This window comes from Saccopteryx bilineata, chromosome 2, assembly GCF_036850765.1.
Source record: "Saccopteryx bilineata isolate mSacBil1 chromosome 2, mSacBil1_pri_phased_curated, whole genome shotgun sequence".
Lineage (NCBI taxonomy): Eukaryota > Metazoa > Chordata > Mammalia > Chiroptera > Emballonuridae > Saccopteryx > Saccopteryx bilineata.
Genome location: NC_089491.1, coordinates 218,903,483 through 218,919,271, shown reverse-complemented (window position 1 = coordinate 218,919,271; position 15,789 = coordinate 218,903,483).

Below are 15,789 nucleotides of genomic sequence, written 5' to 3'. Positions count from 1 at the left end.
GGCATCCCTCCCTCTAGGCTTTTATTATTATGTTCCTGGTGGCATTTATTTTTTATCTTGACCCTGTCCCGTGTACACCCACTCCCCATACCTCCTCTGAGTGTGACTAGGATGGAATGTTGCACAAATGGCACAGGGATTTTGCAGAGTAACCAAGGCTCCTAATTATATAGTTGACCTTGGGATAATTCTCCTGGGTGGGTCAGAGACGTCAGAGAGCTTTCTCTTGCGGGCCTTCCTATGAACTGCCTGTGGAAGGGGCCAGGCAGCAAGAACCTGATGGTGGCCAGCAACAAAACTGGGCCCCAGCCCCACAAGCTCAAGGAACTGAATCCCACCAACAACCAGTACATCTGAAAGAGGCCCCGAGCTCCAGATAAAATGGGTTGGTAACTTGGTTCCAGCCTCTGAGGCTCTGAGCAGGCCCCAGCCCAGACCTCTGAACCACAGACACCAGAAAATGGTTCATTTGTGTGGTTTTAAGCTATTAAATGGCTGATATCTTGTTATGCAGTTATGTTAGTTAGAAAACTGTCTTTACTTCTTACCCCCAATCCTCTTAAACTCTTGTCATGTTTTAAGACTTCCCCTCTCCACACCCCTCACTCCTGGATTTAAGCCCAGTGGTCCTTTCCCCCAGGAGGAGCTGGGAAGCTTCTTTCCCTAGGGGTTGCATGTTGGCCCTTCCTCCTTCCGAAGGTCTCCGGTCACAGCCCCAAGACCACCCGCCCTCTGGTTGCAGCCGCATACCCGACCAATCGGGTCACTTACATCTCAGGCTCAGTGCCCTCCTGCTGGTGCCCATCCCCTCCTCTCTTAAAGTTTGGATCTTCTCCAACTGGGGAGACTGTCCTGAATTATCAGAGGAGGGGAAGTATCATCACAAAGGTTCTTACTAGAGGAAGAAGGTGTGATCATGGGAGAAGGGAAAGGGTCAGAGAGACTGGAAGATGGGATGTTACTGGCTTCAAAGATGCAGGAGGGGGCAGGTGGCTTCTAGAAGCTGAAAAAGGCAGGAAACCGAGTTTTCCCTGACTCTTTTGAGCCATTTTGGACCACTGACCTCCGGAACTAAATGTAATGATTTCTAAACAAATAAACGTGTGTTGTTTCAGGCCACCAAGTTTGTGGTGCTTTGCTATAGCATCAGTAAGCCACAGACTTTCTCACTGAAGTGCAGCATAGCTTTCAACCCCGCCTCACCATAAAGCCAGGAGTTGACCCCTCTTGAAACTCTTCCTGTTAAAAATCTACTAGAGGGTCCAAAATTGTGCTTCATCAAAAAATGATGAATTGATGTGTTTATAAGTTGATTTTGCTCCTTAAATCCTAAACATGGATTATGTCACTTTGGCTCCAAACACCCTGGATACTTCAGAAAACAGTCATCCAAAAGAACATGGGAGACATGCCCTCAACCCAGCCTCAGCCCCGTGGACAGGCTGAGAGTGCCCCTAGCCAGGGACAGGATGATTCCCTCAGGAAAGCCTCCATCATCCAGAGTCAGTCACCTGCTGACATGTGCTTTGTGAGTCTACGACCCATCGGTTGTCGGGTGCCCTTGGTTCATGTTCGACTAAGAGAGGAGAAGGTTTCCAGTTAACTGCTGCTACACCAGTGACTGGTTTCTAAAATGTTACAGTCTGCATCTGAGACCCCACATGCCTCTCTGCTAGCTCAGGACCCCACACCCCTCCCTCCTGCCTGCCGCCCTACAGATGGGTGCTCTGCTGGGTCAGAGGAGAGGCACACGCAATCTCCCTTCTCTCTTGGGGGCTGATTGGAGCAGCTGCACCATCTCCCAAGCACCCGTCATGGTTTCCAGAGAAGTCGCTGGCTGACAATAACAGCATCTGGTTTATGTAGAATAGAAGGCTGAGCTCAAACTTGGACTGTAGAGAAGAACGGCTCCTTATGAGAACAGGCCTCATAATAATTTCTTAGTTTATTGAAGGACTGCTTTCCCAGGATAAGAAAAGATACTAAACATAAAGGTTTTGAAGACTATATCAACTGCCTGTGACCCCAAGCCCCTCCTGAGACCAGCCCCTTACTCTCTACACATTCACTTCATTCTCAAGAATCGCTTAAGAGACCCCACCACCCACAGTCCCCTTGTCTGAATTAGAGCCTTCTGGGTTTGTTTTATACAGTTAATCATCATTTTGATTTTCATTTTCATTCATGAACCATTTCAAACATACAGAAGAGTAGAGAGCAGTGCCATGACCCCATCCCTGGACCCACTTCCTAGGTGACCACTGTTAACCATTTGCCATACTTGCTTTCATGACTTTATGGTTGAAATATTTTAGAGTGGATTATAGACGTGACATTTCACACATAGATACTTGTGTTCATCTCTAAAAAAATAAGGACTGCTTTCTACACAAGCTCAATATCATTCCTGAATCAAGTTCAAAATACAATATACCAAGCTAAAAATAATTCTTAAACATTCTCTAATGCCCGGCCATAAACTTCCACACTTTTACAAAATTGCCTTTTATAATCTGTTTTCCCCTAAACACTGAAGGGATCTTTCTGGTCCTTTCTGTCCTACATCACACTAAAGATGGGGGGTAAGTCTACAGTGTTCTGAAAGTCCTTGAAAGGATTTTTTTTCCTTTTGGGGTTATATTATCAATTAGATACGCAGTTGGGTTTACTTTTTCTCAGCTTATTTCCAATATCGTGAATTTTTTCTTAGTAATTTAATTGTTTAAATATGTAAAATATTGACCTGGTTCAAAAGTCAAAGGTTTGCCATGGCTGGTTTGCTCAGTGGTAGAGCATTTTCCCAGTGTGCAGATGTCCATGGTTCAATTCCCAGTCAGTGTACACAGGAGAAGCAACCATCTGCTTCTCCACCCTCCCTCTCTCCCTTCTTTCTCTTTCTTCCCCTCCTGCAGCCATGGCTCAATTAGTCCCAGCGCATCAGCCCCAGGCACTGAGGATGGCTCCATGGAGCCTCTGCCTTATGTGCTGAAAATAGCTCGTTTGCAAACATGGACCCAGATGGGTAGAGCATTGACCCCAGATTGGAGTTGCCAAGTGGATCCCAGTTGGGGTGCATGCAGTAGTCTGTCTCTATGTCTCCCCTCATCTCACTTGGGAAAAAAGGGGGGAAAAGTCAAAGGTTAAAGGGTACCCTGGCGAGGCTGTGCTCCCCAGACTGTCCCTCTGCCTCACTCCGGTCAGCTCCCTGTAGGCATCCATTTTCATTAGTTTCTGGTTAGTTCTTTCGGGGTTTCTTTTTTTGACATCGTTTCTATAAAAAAGAGAGTGCACTGTGTTCACAGACCCTCACTCTATATTTTCATTTAACAACACAAGCTGGAGGTTACTCCCTATCAGTCTTCAATCCTTGCAGCAATTGGGATCTCCATCTTGTGGTCTGCCACAGTTTCAAGCAACATCTCAAAGTAAGACATTTGGATGCTTTCCAATCCTAAGGCTGCAAAGAAAACCCCCATGCTTGTGTCATTTCCTGCTCTTGCATATGTGTGCGTTCCCAGGACAGATGAAGGAAAACACATCTGTAACTTTGTTGGACCCGGCTAATTCCCTCAAAAGGCTGTGCCATTTTGCACTGTGGTCAACAATGTATACTGATCCTCTCTGCACAGCCTTGCCAATGAAATTAGCTATCAAATCTCTGGGGTTTTGCCAACCTGATGGCTAAGAACCAGTATTTCAGTGCAGTGATTTGCATTTCTCTCACTACTAACGAAGCTGAGCACTTAGATGTATATTGAGGGCCAATGACATCCATTTTTCCTGAGAAAAGGTGTATTTATGGCTCTTGCCCATTATTCCACTGATCTTAGGGGTTTTTTTGTTTGTTTTTGGTTTTGCATTTTTCTGAAGCTGGAAACAGGGAGAGACAGTCAGACAGACTCCCACATTTGCCCGACCGGGATCCACCCGGCTCGCCCACCATGGGGCGATGCTCTGCTCACCAGGGGGCGATGCTCTGCCCATCCTGGGCGTCGCCATGTTGCGACCAGAGCCACTCTAGCGCCTGAGGCATAGGCCACAGAGCCATCCCCAGCGCCCGGGCCATCTTCGCTCCAATGGAGCCTTGGCTGTGGGAGGGGAAGAGAGAGACAGAGAGGAAGGCGCGGCAGAGGGGTGGAGAAGCAAATGGGCGCTTCTCCTGTGTGCCCTGGCCGGGAATCGAACCCGGGTCCTCCTCACGCTAGGCCGACGCTCCACCGCTGAGCCAATCAGCCAGGGCTGATCTTAGTTTTTTATTGTCCATTTTTAGGAACTCTTTTTTCACATTAAGTAAACTACCCCTTAGTGACCACTTGCAATGTGTTTGTTCTTAACTTATCTTTGTTTTTTTGCTTTCTTTTTCTTTTCTTTTTTTTTTTTTTTTTTTTTTCATTTTTTTCTGAAGCTGGAAATGGGGAGAGACAGTCAGACAGACTCCCGCATGCGCCAGACCGGGATCCACCCGGCACGCCCATCAGGGGCGACGCTTTGCCCACCAGGGGGCGATAATCTGCCCATCCTGGGCGTTGCCATGTTGCGACCAGAGCCACTCTAGCGCCTGGGGCAGAGGCCACAGAGCCATCCCCAGCGCCCGGGCCATCTTTGCTCCAATGGAGCCTTGGCTGAGGGAGGGGAAGAGAGAGACAGAGAGGAAAGCGCGGCGGAGGGGTGGAGAAGCAAATGGGCGCTTCTCCTGTGTGCCCTGGCCGGGAATCGAACCCGGGTCCTCCTCACGCTAGGCCGACGCTCCACCGCTGAGCCAACCGGCCAGGGCTTTCTTTTTCTTTTTGTCATGGATGTTTTATATTTTAATATAGTTGAACTGATGATTTTTTCTTTTGATCCTGAATTTTGAACAATATTTAGGACACATATCCTCACTCCCAGTTATAAAGCAATTCACATCTTTTCTTCTAGTACTTATATGGTTTTATGTTCTATATTTAGATCTCTGATCTATTTAAAGCTTATCCTATAGTATACAGTGTGACATATAGGTCCAATTTTATTTTTCCAAATGGCTATCCAAACCATCCAATACCATTTATTAAAAACTCAATTCCTTCCCCCCCAATTTGAGGTGCTTCCTTTATCATACTTAACGCCACATATGTATGTGGGTCTATTTTTGAATATTCTAGTCTGTTCCATTGATCAGTCTATTTATACACCAGAACCACACTTTTAATTATAAACACTCTCTAGTATGTTTAACATCTGCTATGGATAGATTTGCATTTGCAAATCTTTTTTAGCATTTTCCTGACGCTTTCGCTTTTATTTTTTCACATGAGTTTTAGAATCAATTTTTCTAGGCCTCAGAGGAGAGGAACAACCCTTCGGTATTTTTAGTTATACATTAAGGAGACTTGACATCTTCATAATACTGAGTCTTTCTGTCCAAGAACATGCCTTGCATTTTCATTTATTTGTCTACTTTAGTGTCTTTCAAATTAAAGCTTTCTTCATGTATGTTTTGCATATTCATTGTTAATTCCTATATTGTCTGTTTTTACTATTGTCTGGTCATTATTTCTATAAGGACTACCTATTTTTCTATGTTAATTTTATGTCCTGCTATGTTAGTGAATTTTCTTTTAGTATTTTCTCAGTCTATTACCTTGATTTTTACCAAAACTGCAATCTGCAAGGGCTTGTTCTAGCTCTTTCTTTCCAAATCTTAGTGTGTGTGTGTGTGTGTGTGTGTGTGTGTGTGTATAACTGCATATGATGATGTTTCTAATAAGATATTAAATAGTAGGGGTGGTCACAGTCCTGACTTTGCTCAGTGCACCTCATTAAGACACATTTTTAAACTTTATTCATAAAAGATGAGGGGATAGATCTTCTTTTGTATAGGTGGGGATGATCATATACTTTTCTTTTCAGCTCCCTTTGAAGCCTGGTGATTTGAGGATGGGAGGTGGAGAGAAGTCTTAATTTTCTATTTGAATATGTTGCTTAGCCATTCTATATTTACTTACTCAATTTTGGTAGGTCATAGAAAATTATTTTTTCATCCAGGCTTTCAAGTGTTTTGAGTTCAAGTTATAAGTGATCGCTAAAGATTTATTTAATTTTCTCTATCTTAATGTTCATCTCCTCCTTCTCTTAGGATTTTTGTTGTGGTTATTTATTGTCTTTTTTTTCTGGATGAGGTTAGCTACTGATTTATTTATTCTGTTGGTTGTTTTCAAAGAACCAGGTTTTTATTAATTAATTCTACTTTTCTTCTGTTTTCCAAGCTATTTTCTGACTTTGCCTTGTGAATGGCTTTCAGGTTTATTATTCTTTAAATTTTAGAGTTGACAGTTAATTAATTTATTGTTTTTCTCTTATTTTTCTTGATAGAAGTATAAGCTATAAGTTTGCCTCTGAGCACTGCCTGAGCTATGCACCCTAGATTCTGATATGTTTTCATCATCATCATTTCCTAGCAAGTCTGAAATTGGTTTGCATTAGTCCTTTGACACAAGAGTTTTTAAACAAAGTTTTAAGATATACAGACAAAAAGACATTTCTAATTTTTGTTTTGACTTCTAGTCTTATCATGTTCTTCTTAAGGAACTACTTCAGATTAAAGGAGACTAAAGATATGAAACTAAATGCAACAAGTGATCCAGGACTGGCTAGTGTACTGGGGGTAAAAGCGATAACAAACATTATTGAAATAATCATCATAATTTGAATATAGTCAGTGTATTAGATGGCATTGTATAATGTTAATTTTCCTAACTGTGATCATTGCACTGTGGTTATATAATAGAATGTTTTTGGTTTTAGGAAATACACTTTGAAGTATTTAGGGATAAAAATAATACCAATTATATTGAGTTATGAAGTTAGCTTTTGTTTAGAAGTTTTAATAAGCAATTTTTGCAAATATGCAACAGCCATGCAATTAAAATGTTTTCAACAAAGTTTCCACTTATAATAATTTTACTAATGCAACTTCATTAAGCAAGAAAAATAGGGCATGTAAAGGAAAATCCTAATAAACATATAACTAATGTATATTTCATTGTATATTTCTATAGCAGTTCCATTTCCATTGTTTTCTGAATATTCAGAGCAACTGAAATGTCCCAAATGAAAGAGGAATCCACAGAACTGGCCTCACACAAGCTGGGGACTAAATTTCTCTTGGGAAAACAAAATGACAGATGTTGTTAATTTGCTCTTTCAAAAAAGTTTACAAAAATGTAGTCCTACTGACAGTGTATGGCCATGACTACTTCACACATTCATCAGCTATGACCATTTGTATACAAGTCCTTATGTGGACCTATCCTTTCATTTCTCTTGGGTAAATATCTAGGACTGAACTGACCGGGTCATATGGTAGCAATGGTTAACTTTTAAAGAAATAGACAAACTCTTCCCCAAGTGGTTGTACCATTTGCACTTGCACTAGCAGTGCATGAGAGTTCCAGTTGCTTTGTGTCATTAGCACACTTGGTCTGATCAGTCTTTTAAATTGTAGATATGAATGCAGGCTCAGGAGATGACCACCTGGGCTCAGATTTTGACTATTGGTACACCATTGGCTGTGAGAGCAGTAATAGCACCCATAGTGGACTGCTGTCTTAAGGATTAGAGTGATCTTTGTAAAGTAGTTAGCCAGTGCCAAGGGCATAGTAAGTACGATGGGAAGTGTTTAAACAGAATACGTACACCCAATAAAAGTGCCTGTCCCATGGCTGCAAAATAAAGGGATAAGGGTATTATAACTGCAGCTTGCACTGCGGAAGTTCTCAATGCATTTGAGTCACTGCAGTCCACCATCTTGCCTCTTGAAGGACATTGTTCCTAGGTTGGATTTTCCACGATTTTCCCCTTTATGTTGCTTTCCTGTGGATCTGTCCCTTAGTTCTGCATATTTGTTCATCTTTTGCCAGTTAGATTTAATGAGGTTTCCTCTCAGGCTTGCGTTTGATCTCCACTTCCCCCAGATGGTTCCCAAATGTGGCAGAAGAGGCTGACAGGACAGCTGCAGTAGTGTTGTTTGGACATCTCTCTGTGGCAGAGCTCATGTGGATGGCTGGGCTGAGAATGGCAAAGGAGACAGAGGACACAATGTAAGCAAGAAGTTTCAGACACACGTGATCTCGCCGTGTGTCAGGCCACCCCCCACCCACTAACTGGAGAAGCAGAGATGAACAGGTAGATCCAAAAGCACAAGTTGTCCTGAGAACTGAGATTGGCACATGGACTCCATGGGCTGTCACCTCTTCCAAGTAGCCCTCAGTCCCAACCTGATTAAGCCTTCAGAGAAGAGGTTCTTGGCTGACTTCACATTCATTTACACAATGGCAGAGGTAAGAGAGGTCTCTTTAGCTCTCTGATGCCAGTCCCAGCACAGCCTAAGTGATCCCCACCCTCGGGACTAAATCCCATGTGATTTAATGAGCAGCTACCTACTTGGAAGTGAAGAGGCCCAGCATTTCTCACGTGCTCTGGGAGCTTCAAAAACCAAACAAAACACTTTGTCAAAATGCCACTTGGAGGAAGATGAGAGCTGCCTACTCAGGCTGCGCCCGTGCATTACTTCAGTGAGGGGAGGTGGTGGAAACACTTATGATGTGACCTTTGTCTCCCAGGTTAGTATCCTAAGAGATAAGAGTCCTTGGCTATCACCCTGGGCAGGAGGAGTACAGAAACCCCATGGACGGGGTTCACAGAAGAAGACTTTCCTACTGTTGCTGATGTGCTCTGCCTGCACAGAGCCCAGCTGGACTCCTGCCCACCCTATCCCTGTCCTGACACCCCCTCATGGGACTTTTCACAGGAACCCCCTTCCTGGAATTCTCCTCCCAGGACCATTTCATAGGACCCCCTCACATAACCCCACGTAGGAAGGACTCCTCATAAGACTGTTATGGGACATCTCATGGGACCCTCACCCACAAGACCCTTTTATTGGAACCCCATGAAACTCCCTTACGGGATGCCCACATGGGACCCCCACACACCCACCAGCCTGTGCAGCCTTGGAGCTCACTCCTTTTCTCTCTTTGTCAGGAGGAAAGCCAGAAACTAACCAGGGGAATAAAGAAGACCATAGAGACACACGGAAAGTCCATTGTGTGTCTAGTTCCAAAACCTATGCTATTGATGATTCCATTGATGGTGCCATAATAGTTCCAATGTCACTTCTGTGGTCACTGATATGCCTGACATCTCTCACATGCCTGACCCCTTTCTAACTGGGCTACAGTCAGTTAGGGGTGAAAATCACAATTATATTATTGTATCAGCATATCTGTGGGCTATTGCTGGACACTGTCTTAAGAGCTCAGATACAGCCATACTTATGAGAGGACTCCTACTCTTTTCTATACATAGTGGATGAGGAAAATGAGGCACAGAGAGGTTAGGGTTACCCAAACAGACATGGCTAAATAGATGAGGATCCAAGATTTGAATCCAGAATGACTGAATGTGAAAACATCACCACCGTCGAGGGTGGCTTTCAGAAGGGTTTCTGGACCCAGGAAGATTCAGTCCCAGTCATCTCAAGCTTTTCCTAACCTTCTGGGGTTTGGATAGACTCAAAGCTTTCTCAGTATCAGAAATTTTAAAAAGAAAAAACCTTCTTTTTCAAGGAAAGAGTTCCTCTAAGTTTAACTGTAGAAAACTTGACTGATGTAGGTGGAGAAAAGAATCTCCAGTGAAGGAGTTTCTAATTCCCATCTCCGCAACAGGGATCAGGCAGTGCGGACAGAGAACTGAGACCGTGAGACCAGAAATCTGCAGGCGGACTTCTAAGCTGGATAACTGCCTCTGATTGGTTTCTGCCGTCGCTCGTCTGCTTCACTGCAGTGACAAGCAGCAAAACTATTTTCTTAAAAATGCCTTGTTTTAAAAAACAGCCAGGGAAAGGTATTCTATATTTGCTGATGTCAGAGGCAATGGGAATCCTAGGAAAGAGCATTTCAAGAAACAAGAGATGAAGACACATCTTGAGAAGTGGCTGTGTTATTGCTTCTTGGCTCTTGGATTAAGATCAAGTGTGGAGAAGTGCTGTGGGCTCAGCATGGGAAAGGTCTCATGTCTCCATGATGTTTTGGTTTCGGGAAACTGTTTCCCATAAGACAAAGCAGCATAATGCTAGAGATCTAGCTTGTGGACAGACTGTGTGGATTTTGCAGACAGGCTTGCTCCCTTGAACTTTATACTACTGTGCCAAGTACCTCGTGACCTGTGCCCAGAAATACTTCCATGTGGGCTCTAAGCTGTGTGTCAAAGCTGTGTAACTCCACCGTGTTTGTAAGAATTTAAACTGCAGACAAAGATAATATCCATCAATAAGGAACTGGTTGGGTAAGTTCTAGAACATTCATTATGGAGATTCCAAGTAGCCATTAAAAAGAATGAGAGAGCATCAGGGAAGTGCAAGTTAGATTTTGATGAGGCTATACTCCACACCCAAGAGAATGATAGAATTCCAAAAAAAAAAAAAAAAATGATAGTACCAAATGATGGTGAGGATATAAAACAACTACTGGAATATGAAGTGGTTTCACTACTTAGGAAAACTGGAAATTTTCACTAAAGCTATATATATACCTCCCTATGATACAACAGTTCCACCCTAGGTAAAATTAGAAGTATTAGTGTATATACCTACAAAAAACATGTATAAGAACAATCATGTTGGCTTTGTTCGTAACAAACCAAAAGCTGGAAGCAACTCAGTAGTCTATTAACTGAATAATGAGTAAGCAAACTGTGGTATATATAATTCATCAATGAAATACAATGGAATATTATACAGCACTAAAAACAACAGAGACACATGACAATATGATAATTTCACAGACATTATTTGAGTAAAGGAGGCAAAACCAATCTGTTATGCTAGTAATCAAAATAATGGTTATCTCTGAAAGGGAGTATTTACAGGAAAGAGTCATAATGGAAGTGTCTTATATCTTGATCTGAGTGTTGGTCACAAAGTATAAATATATATAAAATTCCCTGGGTTGCACACTTAAGATTTGGACTTTTTGCTGTGTGCAAATTATTCCACAGTAAAAAAGAAGGCAAAAGAAGTTAACAATGGTTAGCTTATAGATTGTTTTTATTTTGTGTGTGTGCTTTTAATACTTTACTGAGTTGCATATAATGGAAAAATTACTTCTGGAGAAAAAGATAAAAATGTTTAAAGCTCTAAAATTATGAGGCAAACCATTTGTATTCACAAGGAAAGATATCTATGATTCTATTGACTGGACAAAGCATGGAGCAAACACCAAGCACAGGAGATTTCTCATTCAGATGAGCATGAGAAAGACCTTCATTCCCCTGGGAAGAACAAGAAAAACTAGGACAAAAGACAAATTGTACTTTTATAAGAGTAAAAACAGGAGAGGCCAGAAGGAAGCCTTGAGAACTGAATTTTTTTAAAAAGGCATGGATGAATAGAGAGACATGACAGCCTCCTGCTTCCATACTGAGGTCTAAGTAGAGTTGGCCTCCCATAGATAAAAAACTAAGTGCGAACAAAGAGCTGTCAGCTGGGATTTGGATGGTAGTATGGGCTGACAAGACAAACTGGAGTCTAGAAGAGCCACAAAGGGAAGAATGGAACAATTTTCCTCTTCCCTCACTCCAAGTTTTGTCATGAAAATGGCAATGGAGGAGGGGTTGCTAAGCAGAAAAAGTATTAAGTCCTGTGTTTTCTTTTGGTTAATAGATTCTATGCCTCTGCCTCAGTTGAGACTGCAATCAACCTGTTTATAGCCAGAACACTGACAAGATCCAAAAGATTATAGCTTAGTATCCTAGATTGTCTAATCATAGGTTAACTCCGGCCAAGTTAACCTACAACTTCTCTGGCTCAACTAGACACTAGGAGAAAGCCAAGTGATTATCTTCTCACCTTTACTGCATTCAGAGGGAAAGGACTGCAATCTCTAAAGAACAAACTGAACAAAACAAAAGTTCATCAGTCTTTATTATTCTTTTATACATAGTTTGCAGAATACAATAAAAAATTATGAAACATGCAGATAAGTGGAAAATGTGACCTATACTTAAGAGAAAATACATTTTATTTATTCTTGGATCAGGTTGAGAACAAGGCAAGGATGCTGACTTTTACCACTTCTATTCAACATTGTACTAGAGTTCCTAGCTCTGTTCCATAAGACAAAAATAAAGAAATAAAATTATAAATATGGCCCTGGCCGGTTGGCTCAGTGGTAGAGCATCGGCCTGGCATGCAGGGGTCCCGGGTTTGATTCCCCGCCAGGGCACACAGGAGAAGCGCCATCTGCTTCTCCATCCCTCCCCCTCTCCTTCCTCTCTGTCTCTCTCTTCCCCTCCCGCAGCCAAGGCTTCATTGGAGCAAAGATGGCCCGGGCGCACTAGGGATGGCTCTTTGGCCTCTGCCCCAGGCGCTGGAGTGGCTCTGGTCACGACAGAGCGACGCCCCCCCCCCCCCCCCCGAGGCAGAGCATCGCCCCTGGTAGGCGTGCCGGGTGGATCTCGGTCGGGCGCATACGAGAGTCTGTCTGACTGTCTCTCCCGGTTTCCAGCTTCGGAAAAATACAAAAAAATATATATTATAAATATAGGAAGAGAAGATATAAACCTGTCTTTGCTGGCAGAAGATATGATTGTGAGTGCAGACAATCCTAAGGAAACAACAAAACTTCTAGTATTAATAAGTAAATTCATGGGATTCAAAGTCAATATATGACAATCAAATGAATTTTTATACTCTAGCAACAAAAAATTAAAAAATGAACAATTTATTGAAAATTAGCATTAATAACTTCAAAATTTAAAGTACTTAGGATTAAACTTAGTAAAAAATGTGCAAGACCTAGTCACAGAAAACTATAAAACATTGTTGAGAAAAATTCAAAAAAACCTAAATAAATAAAAATATATACCACATTCATGGATTGTAGAGGTCAATACTGTTAAGATGCCAATTGATATATAGATTCAATAAATCTCAACACAAAACCAAGCAGACTTTTTAAAAATAAAAATAAATTGATTCTAAAGTTTACATGAAAATGCCAAAAGAACCAAAATTTTAAAAGAACAGTGAAATCAGAGCATTTATACTACCTACCAGATTTCAAGACTTAGTAAAGCTCTAGTAATTATGAGAGTATGGTATTGATATAAAGGTAGGTAAATAGATCAATGGACCAGAATAGTCTAAAAATAGGCCAGCACTTATATAGTCAATTTATTTTCAACCAAGCCATCAAAGCCAGGCAATGGCGGAAGAGTCTTTTCAACAAATTTTGCTGGAACAATTGGTTAAACATAAGGAGTAAATATAAATCTTGATGCCTATCTCACATCATACATAAAAATTAAATCATGATGTAGCAAAAACCTAATTGTGAAACCTCTAAAAGAAAATTTGGAGAATATCTTTGTAACTTTTGGACTGACAGGGTACAGAAAGCACTAGCCATGAAAGAAAAGAATTGATCATTTTACCTTTATAAAGATTGAAAATTTTCGCTTATCAAAACCAATAATTAAGAAAGTAAATAGGCAAGGTAGAGAATGGGGTAAAATATTTACAATGAATATATCTAATAAAATTATTTCTATTCATAATACTTAAAGAACCTCTACCACTCAATAATAAAAAGGTAACCCAATTAAAAATGGACAAAAGCTTTGAAGAATTGTTTTTGAAACAAGAAGGTAGACAAGTACAAAGATATACAATCATACAAATAGGTGATCAACATCCTTAGCCATCAAAGATATGCCAGTTAAGACCACAATGTGACACCACTTCATATTAACTAAAAGGCTAAAAGTCAGAAGGCTGACAACACCTAATGTTAGTGAGGATATGAAGAGTTAGTCATGTAGGGACCAACCATAATGCTATTAAATATACAAGGTTTGTGATCAACAAATTCTGTGTCCTTAGGTTCCCTATAGACAAGGTATTTCTGGCATACACTATTGTATTTTTCCTTCCTGTTGTAAACTTGCAAATTCAGCCCTAAATATGAAGTGTTTGGCATGTGGCCTCCTGGCCAGATGTGACCCCAGGGTGGTTATCACAGAGCTCAGGGAACATTCTCAAAGTATGACCCAGGATCTGGCATCTCCTATAAAACAGCTTTAATTTTAGGGGAATCTGCTGGATAGAGGGCTAGCTGACCTGCCAGAATTTTTATAAAAAAGAGATTTGCTCTCTTCCTTTACTGGAGCCACATGCTTTCTTCAACTGTGTTGGCACTAACCTCGGGTGGGTCACAGCAGCAGCGTTACAAAGAATTGGCTAGACCAATAGGGCACCTGGAACACCTACATCAAAAGGGTTAAGTCATTGTATTTGACATGGATTAATTTGTCTTTTCAGAACCCTTCAATGCACAGGCTTTGTCCTAAAAAAAAAAAAATTACATATTTTTTAAATCCTCTTAAGTATTACCTTATTATTAAGTAATTACGAAGCAAAGAAGCATTATTCATAGCAGCGACCTAACTCCATTTGTAGACTGCCATTAACCCTAGTGCTGGAGAAAACTAGCCTACTTCCAGCAAAAGCATACCAAATACTAAAACTTCACCCCCTTTCTTGTTCAGAAACCTCTGGGGAACAATACTGGAAGGCTCTGGAATGAATTCACAGAGTAAGCCAGGGACTGGGGATCTGGTTTCTTCCTTCATAAATCTTCTTCACTCTCAGAAAAATCAAGATAGTGGTAGCCAAAAACAGCAACACCATCCACATGGTGATGCAAACAGAAGCCTGAACCACTTCTTATCCAGAGGTGCCCCCAAGTCTGTACATGCTCATGGGGACAATAGAAGAACAAATCTCTCGCTTCCTATCTGTAGTCCCTTCCTCATCTTGCACTATGTGGTGTTTGGGTGGCTCTTAGATTAGTTGTTTATAGTTCCCCATCACCTGCTTCAACCTCCTGTCCAGCAGGCTTGTACTGAGCACCTGCCAAATATGAAGATATGTCTTAGAAGGAAGATGGTGATACTTTCAATTTACTAATGAGAAGAATAACCTTCCAAGATACCAATTTTTTCAACACCACACAGCAATCAGTGGCAATTTAGGTTCCAATCCAAGTCTGCCCAACTCCCAAGTCTGTTTTCTCTGAAATAAGTGTACATGACATTGCAGTGTCAACAAGGTTAAGAAAAAAAAAGTTAGAATTCCTGCCCTCAATGAAGATACATCCAAAAGAATGAAAATCCTCATGTAAGTGAGCTCCCTGGTTGCTTGCCCTTCCATATCACCTAAATAGCCTCAGAAACAGGGAGCAGACCTCACCCACCTGGGAAGAAGGCAGGACCGTGTAAAAAGTACTTACTGGGGGCCCTGGCTGGTTGGCTCAGCGGTAGAGCGTCGGCCTGGTGGGCTGGGGACCCGGGTTCGATTCCTGGCCAGGGCACATAGGAGAAGCGCCCATTTGCTTCTCCACCCCCCCTTCCTCTCTGTTTCTCTCTTCCCCTCCCGCAGCCAAGGCTCCATTGGAGCAAAGATGGCCCGGGTGCTGGGGATGGCTCCTTGACCTCTGCCCCAGGCGCTAGAGTGGCTCTGGTCGCGGCAGAGTGACGCCCCGGAGGGGCAGAGCATCGCCCCCTGGTGAGCAGAGCATCGCCCCTGGTGGGCATGCGGCGTGGATCCCAGTGGGGCGCATGCGGGAGTCTGTCTGACTGTCTCTCCCCGTTTCCAGCTTCAGAAAAAAAAAAAAGTACTTACTGGGGAGTCCAGAGTCCTGAGTTCTCATTTTGGCTCTGGTGCCAACATTCTATAAGATCTCAAAGAACTCA